This window comes from Lutra lutra, chromosome 11, assembly GCF_902655055.1.
Source record: "Lutra lutra chromosome 11, mLutLut1.2, whole genome shotgun sequence".
In the NCBI taxonomy this organism is placed as follows: Eukaryota; Metazoa; Chordata; class Mammalia; order Carnivora; family Mustelidae; genus Lutra; species Lutra lutra.
This window is the reverse complement of record NC_062288.1, coordinates 4,033,841-4,056,479: the sequence shown is the minus strand read 5'-3', so window position 1 is coordinate 4,056,479 and position 22,639 is coordinate 4,033,841.

The following is a 22,639-nucleotide window of genomic DNA, read 5'->3' as shown; positions in this document are numbered from 1 at the left end:
TTAACTTTTGTAAGTGGTGAGGATAGGAGTCCAGTTTCACTCTTCAGCATGTGGGTGTCAGTTTTGCCAGCATGACTTACCAGAGACTGTCTTTCTCCATTGTGGGTTCTTGGCTCTTTTCAAATATGAGTCAAACACATGTGGTTAGGTTCATTTTGGTGCTGTTGATTCTGTTCCATCAGTCTTTGGTTTTATGCTGGTATCATACGATTTCAGTTACTATATCCTTTTACTATAGCTTGAAATCATAAAGTGTGATGCATCACCCTGATCTTTTTGTCTCAGAATTTCTTTGGCTCTCCAGAGTCTTTTATGGTTTCACATAAATTTTAGTGTTTTTTTTTTTCCTATATCTTTTTAACAGAAGTTTATGTGTTTATTTCTTTGTTGGGGGAGGGGGGAAGGGCAGAGGGAGAGGGAGAAACAGACTCTCTGCTAAACAGGGAACCCAATGCAGGGTTCGATCCCAGGACCCTGACATCATGATATGACCTGAAGGCAGACACTTAACTGACTGAACCACCCAGATGTCCTATGCTTTCTTCCTATTTCTATAAGCAATGCCTTCGGGGTTTTGATAGGGATAAAGATATCTAGATCTGTATAACTGCACACACACACACACACACACACACAAGAATATTTTTCAGCCATAAACAGTGGGGAACTCCTACTATTTGCACCAACATGAATGGGCCTTGAGGGCATTCTGGTAAGTGAAGTATCAGACAGAGAAAGACAAACACTGTATAGTCTTACTTATGTGTAAAAACTAAGACAAACAAACCACCAAAAACAAAGCCCCAAAACAAAAACAAAAACAAAAAAACACAAAAATCAAAGCATACAACTCAGTAGAAAGAGACCAGATCTGTGGTTCCAGAGGTGGGGTGAGAGGATGGGGGATGGGAGGAAGAACACAAACATCCAGGTGTAAGATTCGTGATGACCAGGGTACAATACGTGCCATGCTGCCCATAGCCAACGCTGTGTGAGGTGTAGGGGAGCTGAGGGAAGGGAGCCTAAGACTTCTCATCACAAAGAGGGTTTGTTCATTTCTTTTCCTCTATTCCTCTATGTTCTATCACTATATGAAGTGATCAATATTAACTAAACGTCTCGTAGTCATCATTTTACAATATATGTAAGTCACACCATTCTGCTGTAGATCTTGGAGGGGGAGAATAATGTCTTTCTACCCTTCAGTGTTCTCCATCTGGCCTAGTAGGGAAATTGACAGGAGCCAGATTAACAAGAGAAAAATCCAAAGTGTAATTACGTACCCACAGCGGTCCAACAAGGACATTGAGACCTAAAGGAATGACCGTGGCAGGCAGTTTTTGTACTTTTTAGACAAAGAGGCAGTAAATTTGTGAGGAATTAAAAGGACAGAGAAAACTTCATTTTGGGAGCTTGTATCAGTGGGGAATTCTAAGCAGAGTTTAGGTGGGGTTAGGCGGGGGTAGCAAATTAGTAAAATTAGTAAAAGTCACAAGGATTGTTTATACAGCCTTCTTGGCTCTAAGTTTCCCATTTCTGTGATAAGGTGTCTCTCTACTTCCTGGTGCCTCTACATAGGAGATTCATTTCTGGCTTTTTGGAGACAAAGGGAGGGGGTCAGAGTGTTCTTTTGCACTGACGATTTCTTTAGAACTTCTATTTAGAATAATTAATATGCAAAGTGGCACATTCTAGGGTGGCCTGCCCTTGACTCTCTATATCTTAAACTTATGCAACTATCTGAGTCAATAATTTCTCAGTAAAAGTGAAAAAAAATAAATGGTAACTAAATGAAGAAAAATAATTTTAAACCATTTAGGTTTGAGGATTTTTTTAACCACACAGTGTAACTAGGCCTATCCTGATGAACATAATGTTAAATGTTTGGTCTTATTTATAATGTCCTTATCCCCGTAAAGATGTAAACACCATAGAGAAGGAATTGTGTTTCCTTCCCTGCTCCAATTTCAGTGCCTAACTGTTTCGTGTCATATAGATGATTCTCAAAACGACATAGTTAGGTGAAAACTGAAGAAATGTCTCCTGGTCTACCAGTTGTGTATCTGAAAGAAGTCCTCACACAGCTAACTAGGAATGGATACAAGAGAACTTATTGCAAATTGTCATTGAGAAACAAAAACTCATAAGCAAAACTGAAAACAACTACAAAATCTATCATTTGCTTAATAGAAAAACCATTGTGTTATTTTCTCACAAGGGAGGGGCAGGAGCATAAAATAATAATTTGCAAAAAAGAATGAACAACCATTTTCAATAGATGCTGGGATCTCAGGAATCCATCGAGTGGGAAACAACAGCAAGTCAAAGAAAAATGTATGAAGTCGGCTGCCATGTATTTAATTAAAAAAAATGACAAAGATGAAGTGGTACATTGTTGAAGATAAAGTATATGTGTAAAAACAAATCATATCCAAACTCCAGTTCATTATAAACACAGATTTCAGAAAGGTGATCCTGCGTGAGGAATGGAGGCAGGTGTATGGACAGGAAATGCTCAACAATGGTTAGGGTCTCTTTCTTAAACCAGATCATAGTTATCTGCCATCTCGTATAGTTTCCTCTGGACCTTGTAAATGTGTTTATGTAATTGCTTTTATGTGTGAAATGTTTAACACATAGGCCCACACAAATTTTAAAAAACCAAGAGAACATCACTCAAAGTGAGTTATGTTCTTGAGGAGGAGCACTGAAGCAGGGCATTGAAATGGAACGCACTATTATCCTCTTCAGCTGTGGGGGACCTCTCCACTGTGCTGTATCTCCCTCAGTTATCACCCCAACTGGCCTGCTGCTAAGGTTGGGATGAGAAGAAATCCAGGAACTACAAATGGCATTTTCTCTGTGTTGAGTATTTCCACAGAGCCAGACATGGGGCCAGGATTGATCTATTATAATCCATAATCTTCTCAACCTATGTCAAGCCCATGGAACCATCTCCATTGTATTAAGGACGTTGAAGATCAAATGCTACGAAATTATCTCAAAGTCAATCAACTGGTAAGTGGAGGGGCTGGAATTAAGACCTCTGTCTCTTGGCAAAGTTAGAGTTGGTTCCATTCTGGCAAGTACTTGGAAAGCCCCTGGGAAATTATTCTGTGAAATCTGACATACTTCATGCAAACTGCCAAAAAAATGTATAAAATTTTCTCTATTCCAGCCATCTCATGCATTAGATGGGGCTTAAAATCAGCCTGCCATTTAGTTCGAAAGTCTCATTGCTTTGAGCACAAGACAATGTCTGGAAGTGATGACTACAGTCTTTGCAATGATGGTGGTGGCTTCTGCCGTATGACCTACCTGTGGTAATCACAGAAGAACCATGATCTTAACCTTGGCACCAACATCAATTAATTATGCTATTGCATTTTTCAGATGAAGGGCTCCATAAATGCCATGACTTGTGCAGATAACTAAGTCAGCAGTATGTCCTCATTGGATGGGGAGGGACAAGACTTCATCTCAGGATTGAGTGCCAGATGCTGTTGTAAGTGGGCACTGGACAACACAGAATTCCTGACATCCTGGTGTCCTGATGTCCTGATTCCTTGTGTACTGGGGAAGGGAGAAGTAAACAAGGAAGCAAATCCATAGACGGGACAATTCTGGACAGCCACATACGTCTCTGGGACCATATGATAGCATGCAAAGGTGGGGAGAGGAAGGGGTTCTTTTGATTGAGGTCAGAGAGAGGCTTTCCAATGAGATGCCATCTGATCTGAGATCTTAATGTGAAAAGCTAAAGAAAAATGTTAGCCTGAAGCCCCTGGGTCATAACAGGTCCAGCTGAGGGAAGAGAAATATGAAGCTCCAAAGCCAGACTGAGAGGAACATGGTGAGGAGTCATATATGGGAGGTGGTCCTGAGGTGGCCACAGTGCCTGTACACTCCCAAGGGAAGACAAAACCCCTGGGGGGACTTACATTTTAGTTTTTGGTCTCCCTGTTACTTGTGAAGGCATTTTCACAGTGTGATCCAGATGGCTTTCTCTCCAGCCTCATCCTTGAGTTTAAGACCTGGATTTCTGCCTTAAGGTTCTCAATCACAGCAGGGGCTCTGCACTTCCATCCTCCTAGGTCTCCAGACATATCCACCCACAGGGCCACCCTGGGCCCCACTGCACTCTTACTAATGCCACCTGCTCACTAAGGACATTCTGGAAGGAATATTTAGTCTCTCCATTTTATGGGAGAGAAAAACTGATGCTTAGCATTTGAAAGGTCTAATATGTGGACATGGGTCCTCCTGGTCATCTGTAGTGACCTGGGCCATCACTGTGCTGCTGTGACACAAAATCATGGCTTCCTTGAAGAAGCAACCCAGGTCTGCAGCCTGAGGTTCCCTGGACCAGGCATGCAGGCTCACCCTCTGGGCTGCCCATCTTAATTCCTCTCAGGGCTCGTAAGCAAGTCATCAAACTCCCCGAAAAATATGCATTTGTGAAGTAAAGCCTCCTGTGATCTGTTTGCAATAAGACATCTCCATGGTTTTATTTCCCTTTAGGAGTTAATTATAGTAACCATCCAAAGACTGCAGCAGGAACTGCTTTTCTAGCAAATTTCTCCTCCTGTGAGGGAGTGCTGGACCCAGAGCCGTATCATTCATGCTGAGGCTGAGAAAAAGTCCCTTCTTCCATGGCGCAGATGGACAGGGTGCTGGCAGGGACCCCCTGCTGGATCACGCTGGAGCCTTGATGCTCTTCCAGGAGGCCTCCTCTGCTATCAGCACATGCTCCTGCCAGCAAAGCTCCTTTCTGAGTGGCAGCCTGGTGACCACATTTGCTCTATCCTGGGGAATTCATCAAGGAGGGGTCTTAATGCCTGGAGGCCCTAGTCTCTTCTACTTAAAGTAACTGGTATCAGAGGCAGTGCCTCTCCAAGACACTTGGTGGGAACCAGCCAGGCTCTGTAGCCCTGGGTCCATTTCCTCCTCCAGCTGTCCTGAGAGGGGCGGTGATCCTCCGGTTCAGCACTGGACTCCATTTCCTTTCTTGTCTACATAGGGAATAAGAAGAGAAGATGGAAACGGAGACAGGACATCTTTTAAACACTTTCAAAACTTAAAAAAAAAAAACACAAAAAAACCCCCACAATTTTACTGAAATGCAAATAATGCAAAAAACCAACATAATTTAACTAACCTCCTATTGGTTCCTCCTCCCAGGTTACAGAGATAGATTTGAGCAGATGTGCACCCTGGATACAGGTGTGGAGGGAGATTTGTTGTACAAAACATGTGCACACACAGGCACACTTATATGCATGTATACAATGCGTGTGTTAGAGTCTAGATTCGAAAGCACAAAACAATTTCTGTAAAATCACTCACTAAATGTGCATGGTTGCTCCCCTCAGGGTAAGGAAAGTATTTCGGGTGAGGTGAGGACATTTAGGGATGGTAAATGGGAACATAAAATTTTGAATCTATAAACTCCTGGATGACTGGGCTCTTTTTATTCTGTAAATATGGTCAATTATTACATAACATAGTCTTAAAAGAAAAAAAAATATGTTGAAATGGGTGTTAATAATGACGGGGAATAATTATGTGGGAAATGCTTGTTGTGTAAAAGGAATACTAAGTTGCTTTTATCTAGGGTTTTTAGTTTTTTAACAAGTACTGAGCAGTGAAGACATTTGGTTACAGAAAGCCCCCTGCAGCTGTGTCTGCACATTGTGTGACAGAAACGGGCACTGAGCAAAGTAGAAGAGGCTGAGTCCCGGGCCACACGTCCTGCTGTGACACCAGCAGGGACACAGACCTCATGAAAATTCTGAGGGAATGGTGGCCAGAAAGGCAGACAGGAAACCAGGTGATGGAACTGAGGATTTCACGTGGTGGGACAGTCCTTCCTCGTACTTGCTCGTGTGCTCTCACAGTGTGGTAAGAGATAGAATAGGCAGTCTCACTGACTTGGGCAGGTCAGCTCAGTGGCATCAGGGCCATGGTGAAGGAGGGCTGACTGTGTGCTGAGAAAGGGGCATGGACACGTCAACCTGTCTTTTAAACTAATGGCTGTAGAGTGGAGTACGGGACGTGTGATATTAGCGAGACATGACTGAGGAATGCTGCTTTCAAGTTGGAGTCAATAGGGCAAGGATACCCATGTTGATGGAAGAGTCCTGGTGGAAACAGACAGGTTGGTGAAATGGGGCAAAGGGGGCTTACAGAAGAAGGAGCCACACCCACAGTGTGCTTGGCGGGGTGGAAGGGGTCCTGCCCCCTGCTGAGGACCAGGCCACATGAAGACCAGAGCATCTCTCTAAGAAGAGAAAGGGAAGGAAAGAGGACAAAGGTAATTTCTAGGTAATATCTTGCATAGAATTACATCTGAGATACAGTTGTGTGCCTTCTCTGCTTATGCTTCCCTTCAATCCCCCTGGTTCATCACACCACATGATCTGTGCTTCCAGACTCAGAACACAATTTTTCTCCGTTCTGTTTCCAAAGGCCCGTATGCCCTGAAGAAGAGGTGTGTGAGGAAATAAAAATAATAATAAGTCATAGAGATGATGAGGGTGATAAAAAGGGCTCCTCCCAGGACAGAGGGACTGAATTCAGAGCAGGGGGGCTGCAGCGTGGGACCTCAGGGGATCCTCGGTGACCTGGAGTCCACACCCTCTGCGGGGGCTCTTGGTGGCATCTAGCTAGCTTCCCCTTGTCCCCGGGACTTCAATGGAGGACAGCCCATGGCATATGGGGGCACCAAAATATCTGAGAATCCTGTTCTGCCCAGCCAGTGACACAAAACGACATTGATTTATAGAAAAGGAGAAAGGGAGGACTTCCTACACTTATTTCTTAAAATGACAACTCATCTTGCCATGTAAACACATGTTACTAACATAGAGCCAAGTCTATCAAATAGCTCCATCTCCTCATCAAGGATAGCTCATCTTCTTGAGATGGTGTGGGCAGGAATCTTAGAAGCAAGAGGTAAAACTTTACAGAAACTGATAAAATGATCTTTGTTCAACTCATCAAAATATCCCGAGTGTGCAGTGCACACAGTCACAGTTCTGGGCACTGGGAACATAGGAAGAAAAATCTCAAAGCGGTGACCCTCAGGTGTGGGAAATAGGCAAAGAAACTGCTTGTGGGCTTGACGTTGACAGGCGGTTTTCATACTCACTGCTCAGTGTGGAACTGTAATGGTTCTGATCCTCACTACAGCCCAGGGGTGAGATCAAATGGAGCCATCTAGAATGACCACATTAGGAGATCAGTTAAGTCAGAAAAACACTGAAAAAGACTTCATACTCCATAGACCAGATGTCTTCATAGAGTTAAAACAGAGGTGCACTGGGTGTCCGAAAGGGAGAGTTTGACATTATTGATGGTGGTGCCAGAGAAAAGGGCCCTGTAGGGTTCAAGTTGGAATCCCCCCAAAATACAAGGAATTACTACTGTAAGAGATTGTGGTTTCAGCAACTCTCAGAGTTGAGAAAGTCAGGAATCTACACCTGCAGGGCATTGCATGAATACCAAGATGGATTTCTACCTCAGGATAAAGGCAGTCATTAGGGTGTAGAGAAACGCTTATGTTATTTGTGAACTAGAGGGAGTGGTTCATGGGTGGGGACAAGAAAGAGGAGGAAGAGTAGATGGTGAAGATCTTGGATGGCTCTTGTTTTTCAGCGTGAGGTTGACCATAATGTTGAAAACCAATGACCTAGAAACAAGAAGGAGTACAAACGAGAGGCAATTGATTTTGGCGATTGGGTTATACTTGAATCTTGACTCTTCCAGCAAATCTGGAAAAGGGCTAATGTTTAACTAAAATCTGAGCAACCAGAAAGTTCTCAAGAAGGGTTTGGCTGTGAGAGGATTTTATGCTGGGGAAGCTCCGGAGGAACAATGGGGTGAAGACAAGCACAGAGCAACTCTGGTCTCAAGAACAGCTTGACTTTGGTTGATGGGCGCAAGAGTCTTTGTCCCATCGGCTGGCTGCCAAGATCTGCCAGAACTGGGTGTTTAAGAGATCTCTGTGCTAATCTACAGAGAAGCACTGTGGTTCTAAGGCTGGAGGATAGTGACAGTGGTTTAGTCTGTGTTTGGTCAGGAAAACAGGAGCCACTCTTCAACTCAAAGTAGATCAAAGCGTTGATCATTTTAATACAAGGAAATAGAGGTGTGCGCCATTTTGGAAGAGCTGGAAATTTGCTAAGGACAATCTCAGCTGGGTTTGCAAATACGAGACATGCTCACAAGTCAGTCTGTGGCAGTGCATGGTGGCTCTCAGGAAGGTGTTGGAAGCCTCAAGGCTGCTGTAACTGTTCAAGAAGCATGACCTCTCCTTTCAGCCTCCCTTGAACCCAAAATCATATTGGAAATGTGGTTTCTGACTTATTTTCTACAAGGCAGCTGTGGCCTTGGAAGGGTGATGGTGATGCTGAATTGACCACAGGTCATCCAGCATACATGGTCCATGATGTAATCATGAGTTTGCAGCCTCTTACTGGGAACAAGTGAGACTTTTTTTTTTAATATCTATTTATATATTTATTTATTTATTTGACAGACAAAGATCACAAGTAGGCAGAGAGGCAGGCAGAGAGAGGAAGGGAAGCAGGCTCCTTGCTGAGCAGAGAGCCCAATGCGGGGCTCGATCCCAGGACCCCGGGATCCTGACCTGAGGCGAAGGCAGTGGCTTTAACCCACTGAGCCACCCAGGCGCCCCCAGTGAGACCTTTTTTATAGTATATCTTATCTCATTTTTAATCATCTTTTGTAAGTTTCTACAATATGCACATCTTTGCCTTATGTTAGCTTCTGAGGAGGCATGTATGAATACTGTACCATCCTGGCCCTGAAAAGAGACCCAGACTGGGGACCATGCCTATTTTTCTAGAAACTTCTTTTTAGGGGGTGGGGCAGCAGATAGGTCCCTATGTCCAAATAATTTTCTACTGTTTGAAGCAGAGCTCTGAAGACCTGGGGCTGAAATTATTTAATACATATAAAGAGACTAACTAATTCAAATAAATGTTAAGTTTATACATTAAAAGAGGCCCAAACCATTGCTGACCCTTCGATGGAAAACAATGATCAGGCATGAATATTTCTTTTCATTACTTATTATTACTTTTATATATACTTATCATTACTTTTCATTACTCATTACTCATTACTTCATTACTTCATTACTTAATGAGTAATTACCTCATTAAGCCCAAGCAGTAACCCCAGTTTTGAGATCCAACAGCCTTCAGCACTGTTGGAATATCAGGTATCAATCTCCTGTGTACACTGAGTGGGAACTCTGGGGGCAGCATGGGTGGAAGGAGGGCTTTTCTGGGACTATCCCAAAGGTTAGTGGAGAATAAAGAACACAAGTAGCAGCACCATCTCCTGCAGATATCTCTTTGCTTAATCAACTTAGTACCACTCTACATTGATTTGAGATAAGGTGTGCCCCGAATGTGCCAGAAGGTCTCCTTTAAAGGTTGCATTAATACCATGAGCACTCGTGGTGCTTGTGGTATTTTCCTCTCACTGAGTACTGATTTCTCATTAATGCTGACTCATTGGACTCACTTCATTTTGTACTCGGAGAGCATCTGCATGCTATTGGCTATGCTATGCTCACAGGCAAGGGTTTGAAGCATCACATCTGCAGAGATGAAATGTGGGACAGGTGCAAAAAAGATCTTTGCAAGGGAAAATTCACAGCCAGTGGGGAAATTTGAGGAGTAATTTTTGCTAAGTCAAATTGGCCCTATTCTACCTGGATGGCACTCAGGTAGAGTGGCTAAAATGAGGAGCATGGGACAAGAAGACATAGATTTCAATTAATGATACAGTGTTGAAATAGCATTAGGCAATTAGGATCATTTTGGAAGGTATGTATGTTTTCACTATCTGGTAGAAAAATGACTGGGTCCTGAGTTGAAATTTTGGCTCTGTGTCTTATTAGCTACAGGACTCTGGGAAAGTCATTTAACTACTCTTCGTTCTTTGGTTTTCCTCCATGTAAACTAGAAATAATCATGACTATAATCCAGAAATGACCTGGATCTTACTATACAAGAGAAAGGTGAAAAGTCAAATAGCAGAAAGAGGTAGACAGTCTCTGGATCTTATAGTATATTTTGCTGAAGAGACACACAAGTCTCCTACAGCCAGGCTTCAGCATTCAGAGGACCAGGGCCTCCTGGGTCTATCCTGCATGCCCACGTGTGTTTTAATCCCCATAATATACATATTCTCACCAGCTTGAGATGAGGAAACCAAGGTGTAGGTTAAGTGAATTTTCTCAGGATGACTTGAGTTTTTGCACTACACTACTGGGATAAGAACCAAATGGGCTTGAGCTCAAATTCCCTGATTTAGTCACAAATCACAATGCCTTTCAGCTCAGAAATCAAGTTAAATCATGAAATTGAGGTAAAATGTTTGAGGGCTCCATTTTCCCAAATGGCCAGCTCATTTTTCAGAGACAGTTCTTTAACTAATTCATCCTTTCTGCAGTGGTCACAAAACACAGTCATTACATGCTTGATATTTTGGGGCTTTTTATTTAATATGTCATGCAGTGTGTGCTTGTTCCCCCTCTTCTTCCTACTAAAGCCCCAACCAAATGGCTAAAAAAAACCCAAAAGCCATATAAGGCACAACTGTGTAGAACATGACTTGGGCAGTTAAGAGTTTTTTTGTCTTTAGTAACAAAGTATCTTTTTAAAAATTTTTATTAAAGATCTTATTTATTTATTTGAGAGAGAGAGAGAGCACTAGCAGGGGGAGGAGCAGAGCGAGAGAGAAACAGACTCCTGGCTGAGCAGAGAGTCAGACATGGGACTGGATCCTAGGACCCTGAGATCATGACCTGAGGCAGAGGCAGACACTTAACTGCCTGAGCCACCCAGGCGCCCAGTAGCAGAGCACCTGACGGTGGATTAAATGCTGGAGATGTTTGCAGACTCCATGGCCTGTGAAGCTTGAGGTGGATGCTCCAGGACCCCTTACCAGCTCCGGAGCAGAGTCCTGACATCGAGTTCCCTTCCTCCTCCCCAGCCATGGAACACTGGATTTTTTTTTCCCCCATATGCTTGTCACCTCAGCTTCTCATGCTACCATGTCTTCCCAGTGTGTTCACTGCCAGGAAGAGGTAGCAAGAGTGGAAACATTCCCCAACAGATGGCCTTCCTGGACATGCCTGAAACACTGGAGAACAGAGTGTTCTGGGGTCGGCGTGGTGTCTGTAGCCCAGTTCCCAAGGGTGTGAGCCCTGGAGCTAAGGGGTCAACTGAGGGGATGGGCAGTCACCGTGTGCTGCCAGTCAGACCGAGCAGGATTCTTGCCTGTTTGCATCCGGCACATTCTATGTCCTTCCAACCACCACCAAACACCTGCATGGACACTACGTAAGCTTAAGCTGGGTACCGGCCAGCCAATGGCCTCCATGTTCTGCTCATTAATCCTAGTCTTTACATTAATGTCACCACTTACTAGCAATAAGGAATTACAGCCCCCCATGTAGAAGGCCCCGCACTTCTGTGTGTGACTTCTGTTGGCAGACTCACCTCTTCGGTCTGGTAGGGAATGTAAATAAAACCTCCTGGAGGGGCGCCTGGGTGGCTCAGTGGGTTAAATTCTCTGCCTTCAGCTCAGGTCCTGATCCCGGGGTCCTGGGATTGAGCCCCACATTGGGCTCTTTGCTCAGCAGGGAGCCTGCTTCCCCCCACCCCCTGCCTGCCTCTCTGCCTACTGTGATCTCTGGCTGTCTATTAAATAAATAAATAAACAAAATAAAAAACCTGCTTGAAAATATTATGGGGTCCTCTATCCGAGCATTAGGTATACACTATTCTTATAATGTTTTACTTCAGGGGATAGACTTAGGAAAATCCTTTACTTTCCACCTTTCTGCCTCCTGACCTGCCACCTGAACCGAATCTCCTACTTCTTTTATAGGAGTTGGGAAAATAATTCGTAAAGAAGCCAATACAGACCGACATGCTATACTATTCCTATTCTGCCCCCAAGACTATAGCCATGGTCTGTGTGCGATCTGCCCTACAGATGATGGCCTTGTCGGGGTTACTGAGACCCTGCCTTTCATTCCTGTACAACATGGATGACCAACTTCCCAGCCAAGAGGCACTCTGCTTCCTGCGCCCAACTATTCATGTAGTGAGGACCAGCAGCAGCCACTGTCATAGTCAAATTTACTCATTTATTTATCTTTAAAGATTTTATTTATTTATGAGAGAGAGAGAGAGAGAATGAGGGGGGAAGGGGCAGATGGAGAAGGAGAAGCAGGCTCCCCACGTGGGACTCAATCCCAGGACACAGGATCATGAGCCAGGGGTAGATGCTTAAGCAACTGAGCCACCCAGGCACCCTGCTGGTATCATACCATTAACTCAAAGATCTTATTCAGAATTTACCAGGATCGATGCACTTTTGTGTGTGTACAGTTTTACGAAATTCTATTGCATGTGTAGATTTGACTAACCATCCCCCAAATCAGGTACAGGCTCATTCTAACACTAGCTAGAAATTTCTCCAGTCCAAACTGTAATAGTTGTATTCTTTCCCCAATCTAACCTCTGGCAACAACTGGGGCATCCTCCTTCCCTACAAATCTGTCACTCTGAAGAAGTTACGCAAATAGAATCATACAATATAGGACCCTTTAAGGTTGGCTTTGGCACTCTATGTAATTCCCCGGAGATCCTTCCATACTACCTGTTGTAAGAATCGATGGTCCAGGGCGCCCGGGTGGCTCAGTGGGTTAAGCCTCTGCCTTCGGCTCAGATCATGATCTCAGGGTTCTGGGATCGAGTCCCGCATCGGGCTCTCTGCTCAGCGGGGAGCCTGCTTCCTCCTCTCTCCCTGCCTGCCTCTCTGCCTACTTGTGATCCCTCTCTCTCTCTCTCTCTGTCAAATAAATAATTAAATAAAATCTTAAAAAAAAAATCGATGGTCCATTCTCTTTGATTCCGGAGTAGCATTCCATTGGATAGATCACTTTTTTTTTCTCCATTTACCTGATGAAGGGCATGTGGGTTGTTTCTAGTTTTTTTCCATTTAAAATACAATGACTCCAGGGTACAGATCTGTGTAAATGTAATCTTCTGTTTCCCTAAGATAAATTACCACCAGAGTAATTTCTGAATTCTATGTTTCATGAAGGCTCCAATTCACAAAACAAAGGTGCTACATACACATGATTTCGTGTATCATGTTATATTTGCACCAGCAATGTGTGGAAAACCCAGTTTTAACACATTCTCACCAGAATTTGATGCTGTCAGTATAGTTGACTGTTGTCACTATAATGATTTTGTAGTGTTATCTCCTTATGGTTTTCATTTGTAATTCTCTGACAGTTAATGAAGTTGAACATGTTTTCACGTGGTTATTTGCCATTCTTTATCTACCTGAATGAATTCAAGTTTTTTGCTGATTTTCTAGTTGGGGGCTTGTTTTTTTTTTTTTTTTTAAGATTTTTATTTATTTATCAGAGAGAGAGAGAGAGGGAGCACAGGCAGACAGAATGGCAGGCAGAGGCAGAGGGAGAAGCTGGCTCCCTGACGAACAAGGAGCCCGATGTAGGACTCAATCCCAGGACGCTGGGAGCCGAACGCAGCTGCTTAACCAACTGAGCCACCCAGGCGTCCCTAAGTTGGGGGCTTGTTAAAAGAGTGGTTATTGTGATCGTTTGACTATTGAGTATATATTTTATTCACATGAAATGCTGTTTTTATGAATATTTTTTATATTTATACTGTTCACTATTACTTCTTCCATTCTATTTTCTGTTTTCTTTTGTTTTTATTTAACATTTTTGCTCTTTACTCTTTTATTCAAAGATTTCATTAGAGATGTTGCATTCGAGGCTGCGTGGACCTTCAAAGAGCCAAGCAGTGTGGTGCAGGGAGAAAGGTGAGCCGGGAGTCACTGGCAGGACTCAGGGGAAGGACGCTTCCTGGTGGATCTAAACCACAGCTACAAGCACTTCTGTGAATTAGGCCTGAAAAGAAGCAAGATTGAGGCTTCCAAAAGAAAATGGGGAAAATAGTGTAGAATCTAATGATAGAAGAGATGGAGAAAATAAAGGCCTAGAAGCTACATTTTCATATGACCAGACAATTAATTAATGATTAAATTATTAGTGATTATATTGCTTTATGTCGAGGTAAATATGGATTTTATTCTGAATATTAGCAGGGATAAAACAAAGATTAAACAAGATCTTCACTATGGAATATTCTGGATTCCTGTAACAAAGCAGGTGCTCCAGAGCTGACTTGCCCTGTTAAATGATAGGCTTTCAGTTTCTGGGAAAGCTCTCATGTCTTACACGACACTGACCTCTCCCCACGGTGCACCTGTTTAGTGCATTTGAAAGTAGGTGTTTCCAGCCATCCAGGGATGTTTCCTCCAGACGAATGTTAGAGTATCTGTAATACAATTAGGCCCCAGTTCCCTAGGCTCCAAGCTGACCCAGACGTTCTTCACAAAGACAATGCATTTACAGCTCTTTTTGGAGAAATTAAGGAATGTGTTCTCATTGGGTAATCTCTAATCAGTGTGAGTAAAGGAGAGTTTTGTTACCACTCGCAAGAGCCTGGGGAAGTCTCCCGCATGTCAAAGGAAGGATATGAAGAACCCCAATGTCACATCAGTCCGTTTTCCAAGGTAACGGGATATAAGTAAAACAATGATCAAAAATAAAAAATAAAAATAAAAAAGGATTCTTGAGTGGCCTGCATGCTCAGCTGGTTAAGTGTCTTCCTTTGGTCTGCTTTTCTCTCTCTATCTCTCTGTCAAATAAATAAATAAAATCTTTTAAAAAAAAAAAAAAGATTTTTCAGTGAGTTAAAGCCTCTGCCTTCGGCTCAGGTCAGGATCCTGGGGTTTTGGGATCGAGTCCCACATTGAGCAGGGAGTCTGCTTCTCTCTCTCTCTCTCTCACATCAATAAATACGATCTTTTTTCTTTTTTTTTTAAGAAACAAATATAACTTTATAGTGGAAAATGCTGGCAGAGACAACTTAGCCATGGGATCAAGGCTAATAAGACCAGGAATAAGTCGTGTTGATCATATGGACCGTGAGGCTGTGTGTCATGATGAGGGCACTTCACCTCTGTGACTTCTTCCTCCAAACCTGTAGGCAACTCTAACTATGGGGAAGTACTAGTCAAAGCCAAATTTGATATGTATGCTGAAGGTAGGTTGGACAAGATTTGGAGATGGGTTGTATATAGCAGGCAAGAAGATCTCAGTAACAAAAGCTGACCCACTCGTTTCTTGATGAAACAACCAGTCCCTATGGATGTAGATAAAATAGGTTTGGGGATGTTCCCGTTCAGAAATAGCTGTATGGAGGACTGGTAAGCCCTACAAAGTTGCCCAGCTTGCTGTGTGCATGTGGGAGTTGTTAGGCCAGAGAGGGCATTTGAATCCACAAGAGCACAGGAGGAGATGAAAGCTGAATTCAGGTGGCAGAGAGAGGACAAAAGGACTCTGGGAAAGAAAGCTTGGGGACTACAAGAAAACCAGAAGGAAGGGAATGGAGGGGAGGGGCTCTTGGGAACTCTTAGATGCCACCTTGTGCAACAGAATCAGGAGCTTGAGTAAGGAGGAAGATGTCCACACAGCTCGTCAGAGCCCAGGTCAAGGTGACTCTCAGAGGGGACTAGCAGGGGACCCGTCCGGGAATCAGCTAGATTGCCGTGAGGGGAAGTGAGCAAATGGAGGTTGAGTGGTGTAGACAAATACTGACGCATAAGCAGAGGCATAGCGTCAGAAGCTGATGGAGACAAGAAGCCACAGCAGCTCTTGTGTATTTCTGGTGTTTTCTTGTCCATGTTTGTTTTGCTTTGGGTTTTTGGTTTGTTCATTTTTCCACAATGGGCAATGTCAGGTCATGGGAATTGCTGCTGAGAATGACCCAGTGCTGGTAGGGGGTGGGGTTGAGGGGACATCCCACACACCTCGGTAGGATTAGGCGTCAAAAGTTCGCATGCACCTAACGCATGTGACTGGAGTATATGCTAGGATTCTATTTAAAGGTACAAGCAGCGCTCACAGGAACTGGTGAGATTGCCAACAAAACTGCATTTGAGACGGTTGTAGGAAAAAATTGGCATCTTCAAGGCAGTAGTCCTCTCCTTGTAATAATGGCACCTCGTAATTCACTGTATTTTGTATTATTGTATTTTTACATTTGCTACCTTAAAACTGTACCTCACCTGATGCTTTTCTACTTATGCATGACTTCCTTGAGAGTTTTATGCTTTTTCTCCCTTTCCTGGGTCTTTATTTCTATGTCAATCACCCTTTTACTAACCTTTTAATACACGTACTTCTTGTTAAAGCTCCTAAAAAGAGTCAGCGTATAAATAAGTAAAGTTTAAACACTCTTGATTCACGGGGTTATGATGAACAAAACTTGTAATTCACAATTGAATATTAGATAACTATGAATTATTTCAGAGACTGGAAAAGTCCTTAATGATGTGATTAATTTACATTATTTATTTTTTCTTAAGGATTTTACTCATAGTAGTGGATGAACCACTGACGTGTGGTATATTTCCATGTCAGGGAATTGTAATGACCTATTAACTATTAACTGTTTACACAAGTCAGGAAAAATACACTGCACTTACATAATTAAGCAAAAACACATTAATCACATTTAATTACGTTTTTATTCGGTGGGTCTATGATTACACAATTGTATGGTGTCTGATTTGGAAAGAACTAGAATTAGTTGAGAAAAGAAGGCTCTGTCTTATGCAAAATTAATGTGCACATTATGGCTGCAAATTTCATTTGTGATAGTTCTGAAAATAAATACGATAATAGCAATGATAACCTCATCTGATATCTATGAACCAATCACTGAGTATTAGGTGCCATACTCAGTGATAAGAGCTTTCTCTAATCTAATCCTCATCAACCCTAGGAGGTTAGTGCTGCTCTAATCTCTACACAACCAAAGAGAAAGCCAGAAGAATAATTAATGTGCCCAAGTTTCATGGGTAATAAATTGCAGACACTAAATTTGAACTCAATCAGCCTGATGAAACACAAAAACAAGTTGTTCATAAATTAGAAATATCTGGGCTGTGCCCTGTGCTCTATCCTCACTGACCCTGCTGTAGAGGAGGTCATATCATCATGAGCATCTGGACCATGGCTTTAGCACCCTAACTAGTCATCTTGGTGGAAATGTCTTCATTTCATCTTACAGATGAGGCCACTGAAGCAAGGGGGTCTTTGGTACATGCCTGCTGCTCAAATTTAATCATCAGGCAGATGGAAATTAATTTAGCTCATACATCACTTTCATGTGGGACCCAGGACCCTAATATTGCTCCTGATTCTATTCCTAGTCTGAAATCGTGCTCTATAAATTCTTTTTTAAGAAGATTTTATATTTATTTATTTGAGAGAGAGAGAGAGAGCACAAGCAGGGTCGGGGGAGGTAAGGGTAGAGCGGGAGAGAGAGAATCTCAATTAGACTCCACACTGAGTGCGGAGACCAATGCAAGGCTCAGTCTAATGACCTTGAGACCATGACCTGAGCTGAAACCAAGAGTCAGCTACTCAACAGACTGAACCACCCAGGTGCCCCTATAAATTCTTGAAAAGAGTTATTTATATATTAATAAACAATTTGATCTCCATCTCCAAAGTCGTTTCAACTTGCACATGTTGGATATCCCTTAGGCTCTAAGACTCAGTTCAAATATTAGCTTAAGAAAGCCAGCCCAAGAGTTCTGGAGAATTGTTCATGTTTCCTTCCCCAGTGTCCCCTTGCAACTTGTTCATGGCAATATTTTGGCTTTTCAGAGATTGTAAAGATTAGTAAAATGATGTGTTCTCATCTTCCCATCTTCTGGAGAGGGATGCTCTTTTATTCATATTTATAGTATAGATACCTAACAAAGTGACTGGATTAGTGAAGAAACTCAGTAAATACATTCCAAAATAATAATAATTATTATTATTGTTGTTATTATTATTATTATTATTTGGATGAAACAAAGTTGCATTTGAGGAATGCCTTAGGGAAACAAGGATCTGAATGATTGTGTCAGCTTTCAGGCAGAAGTAAATGAAGGTGGATAGAGAGCCAGAGCCAACACACATGGTATATCTCTCTTTCTTTTCATTGTTGGCAGTCACATTGTCGACTTCCTATCCCAGGCACATGCCTGAAGGCTTCTCCGGTCTGCATGAACAGGCTCAGCCCCGGCACCGGGCAGGCTGGAAGTGCCTGCGTGTTGCTGTCCCAGGAAGCAGCTCTCAACTGATGAACAATCAATATCCAGCTTCTGTGGCTTTCAGTGAACACTGGGGATTGTTTTGGGCAGTTCCCCATTGGGATCGCCCCCAGTAGGTAAGATGCACATTCACGCATTCTGCCATGGTCTTTCTGCCTCACTCCTCCATTAACCAGGATCACTTCCTAAACAAATTACTTGACTCTAAATTCTTATGTACAAGTCTGCCCAGACACCTAGGCAAAAGCATTGATAAGGTGACGGAAGACCAGCTCACCTGGGTGGGTCCCTTCCTTCAGGCTTGCCTTTCTGTTATGGTCACAGCTTTGGACCAAAACCAAGCTGGTGAATAGGAAAGGAACAAAATCACCTGGATTTGGAATCCTGGACCACAGTTAGCTGCTGATAGAACTAGTCTGCGACCCCATAGAAATATCACTGGTCATATTTTCCATCACAAATTGATCCCTATAGGTCCTGCCAGGGCTCGCTGGCTCACTTGGCTTCCTGACAGCCATTTGCACAAATTTTTAAAGTTTCCTACAATGAGCAGTAGGATGTGGTTGCTGGTTAAAGTAAAAGCAAGCTAAAGAATTATGTTGGAAATTTTTCTATGACCATTTCTATAGCTGCTAAGCAGGCAGGTAAATTCTGTGTCTCCCTGGGTTTAGTTCCCATGTGTGAAGGATCCATGCTTAAGTCAGAGGTTTATGAACACCCACATCATCGACCATACCAAGTGTTCAATAAATATTTGTTGAGAAATGTTTGTTCCTATTATTTCTGAGAATGAAGGCAGTGTTTCTTATAGCAGACTACTTAAAAAAATCATGGTTTTTAAAAGATTTTTATTTATTTATCTGACGGACAGAGATCACAAGTAGGCAGAGAGGCAGGCAGAGACAGGAAGGGAAGACAGCTCCCCGCGGAGCAGAGAGCCCGATTCTGGGCTTGATCCCAGGACCCTGGGATCACAACCTGAGCCAAAGGCAGAGGCTTTAACCCACTGAACCACCGAGTTGCCCCCAAAATCATGGGTTTTGATACAAGAATTCTCTTTGAAAGTTTTTGGGTTATTACAAACTCTAACTTCTATTTGCTATGTGCAGTGCCTCTGGCTCTGAATAGAGAAAACTTAAGTTTAAGGGAAACTGTGTGACTCAGTCGGTTAAGCATCCAACTCCTGATTTTGGCTTAGGTTGTGATCTTGGAGTCATGGGATCAAACCCTTCACTGGGCTCTGTATTCAGTGGGGAGTCTGTTTGGAATTCTCTCTCTCTCTCTCTCTCAAAAAAAAAAAAAAAAAAGAAAAGAAAAAGAAAAAAGGAAAACTGAAGCTTAAACCTTTGTTCAGTAATATAAAGAAATCTATTTATTCATCATTTAAGCTTGAAGCTTTGCCAGGTGGAAACTAGCAGGTTTCCCCCCATACCCAATAGTGGAGAGCAAGACAGAGAAAATATTTAACCTTAAATGCTTAACCTGATTTGTCTTTGAATTTATCTGACACTTCTAAGTACTTGCTTATACTCAGATTATTTTTTCAAATGTCACTCTGATATTTTTTCACATATATCAATAGTAATCAATTCATTTATTCACAAATATTTTCAAGTACATTTAAATGTCAGATACTGTTAACACCATGGGACACAATGATTAAATAAACCAGGACCTTACTCTTAGGGAGAGCACAATATACTGTACATTACTGTCAATAATTATATAATGTAACAACAGGGATTTTATTTTATTTTATTTTATTTTATTTATTTTTTTAAAGGTAAAACTACCCTGGTTGGCCATTCTATGTTTTATTTTTATTTATTTAATTATTTGTTTGTTTGTTTATTTTTTATTGTGTTATGTTAGCCACCATAAAATACATCATTAGTTTTGATGCAGTGTTCCATCTTCCAAGGGCTAATCACTCCAGTGAGGGAGAACAAGATCAAGAGGTTTTTCCAATATAAAAAGGAACCAAAGTCTGCTTTTCACATATTATTCAGGAAGAAACAATAGAGAATGTTCTCCAACTCCACAGCATGGATACAAAACTAAATAAGATGCCATCGAACTAAATAAGATCTCTGTCCTAGACATCCATCTAGTGGGAAAGATACAAGGAATGGGGCCATTTAACATAAGACAGTATCTACAGAAGAAACGTAAGATCGTAATATTAGAGTAAACTACCGTATGTAAGCATCCTTTCTAAACTGTTAGGCATACAAACCTGTATCTGTGCCTTTATGTCGGGACTGAATTGTATTCTCTCAAAATCCAGATGTCGGAGCCCAACCCACGAGGGTGATTGTATTTGGAGGCAGGTCCTATAAGGAGGTAAGAACGGTAACATGAAGGCAGATCCTAATTTGGTGGGACTGGTGTCCTTTTAAGAAGAGAAAGAAACACCAGCAATGCCTCTCTTCCTCTCTCCACACACACAGAGGAAAAGCCATGTGAGGACCCAGCACGAAAGCACTGCTCACGAGTTAGGAAGAGACATCTCACCAGACACCTGTCCCGAAGGCACATGGATCTTGCGCTTGTCACCTCCAGAACCGTGAGAACCTTTTGAGAACCTGCCTGTCTGTGGTGTTCTGTTACGGCGGCCCCACCAGGGGAATATACCAAGTGTGTGTCCGTACCCGTGCTCACCTCTGTACGTGTCTCCGTGTCCCGCTACCTAGATCTGTATCACTGGATTCCTGACTTGAAATCGAATTACCATTTTCCTAGAAATTGTTCTTCTTTGTTTTCACTTTTACAGGGCTTAGTTTAGGTGCTGTCCTAAGATCTGAATTAATTAAAGTGATAGTCCACAGTCGGTGTCCCGTGATGTGCGTGGGCATTATTCAGGTGACTGAGCGAATCAGATCCAGGAGGGCAGAGCAGAAAATTCTCAGCAGCAGTACGACCTGAGGGCAGGTGGTCCGTGGTGCCTCAAGGAGGGAAGCACAGCCTGCGATTACAGTGCATGGACTGGTGGCCGGTGCGTTTGATGGGTTGTAAGGGTCTCCAGGACGGAGAGAGCATAACCTTAACTTACCGTCTTAGCTGCAGATACAAACTCTCTTTAAAAAATAAAGGTGAAGGGCACCTGGGTGGCTCAGTGGGTTAAGCCTCTGCCTTCAGCTCAGGTCATGATCTCAGGGTCCTGGGACCGAGCCCGGAATCAGGCTCTCTGCTCAGCAGGGAGTCTGCTCCCCCCACCCTCCCGCCTCTCTGCCTGCTTGTGATCTCTATCAAATAAATAAATAAAATCTTTAAAAAAATTAAAAATAAAATAAAGGTGAGATGAAGAGACATTCAGAAAAAAAAAAAAATAAAACCCAAGAGAATACATTACCAACATATTTGCCAGGCAAACAAGATGAAAGAAAGTTGTACAGGCAGAAGAAAAGAAAAACATAAGAATTTGGGTCTACTGAAACAAAGAACACAAGAAATAGTAATATGTAGGTAAATATACAGTTTCAAGGGACACCTGGTTGGCTCAGGCAGTGAAACATCTGCCTTCAGCTCAGGTCATGATCCCATTGTCATAGGATTGATCCCCACATCGGGCTCCCTGCTCAGCGGGGAGTCTGCTTCTCTCTCTCCCTCTGCCTTCCCCCATAATAACCATTCTCTCTCTCTCTCTCTCTCTCTCTCTCTCTCTCCATGCCTCAAATAAATAAATAAAATCTTTTTTAAAAAGAGAGAAAGTTGCTTTTTTTGTTTTGTTTTGTTTTATTTTTAAGATTTATTTATTTATTTGACAGGCAGAGATCCCAAGTAGGCAGAGAGGGAGGCAGAGAGAGGGGGAAGCAGGCTCCTCACTGAGCAGAGAGCCCGATGCGGGGCTCGATCCCAGGATCCTGAGATCATGACCTGACCCGAAGGCAGAGGCTTAATCCACTGAGCCACCCAGGCGCCCCAAAAGAGAGAAAGTTTTTAATGTAAGAATTTCTTTAAAAGATAATTTACTGATTATTTTTCAAATGTATGACAATGGCCAGAAGGAAAGAAATTAAAGAGAATTGTCGTTTCTTAAACCATATGCACCGTCATATCATCCTATAGGAAAACGGATTGCGACAGGTAAAAGAGATACATTGCAAAGTCAGAGATGTAACTTTTAAATAAGTATTTTTTAAAAATAAAACAAATATCTAATAAGCTAATAATAATGGAAAAAGACTAGAGTCATAAAGACTCTCAGTTATAAAAATAAAGTAAAAAAGGGGGGAAAGGACAAAATAAACTGCATAAATCAAAACTAAACTAAATTAAGTTAAATAAATTACATGAGTAGTTCATACATTTCAAGTAAAAGGCCCCATTTTTCACTGCATAAAAACTGAGACCCAACTATGTGCTGATGGCCAGA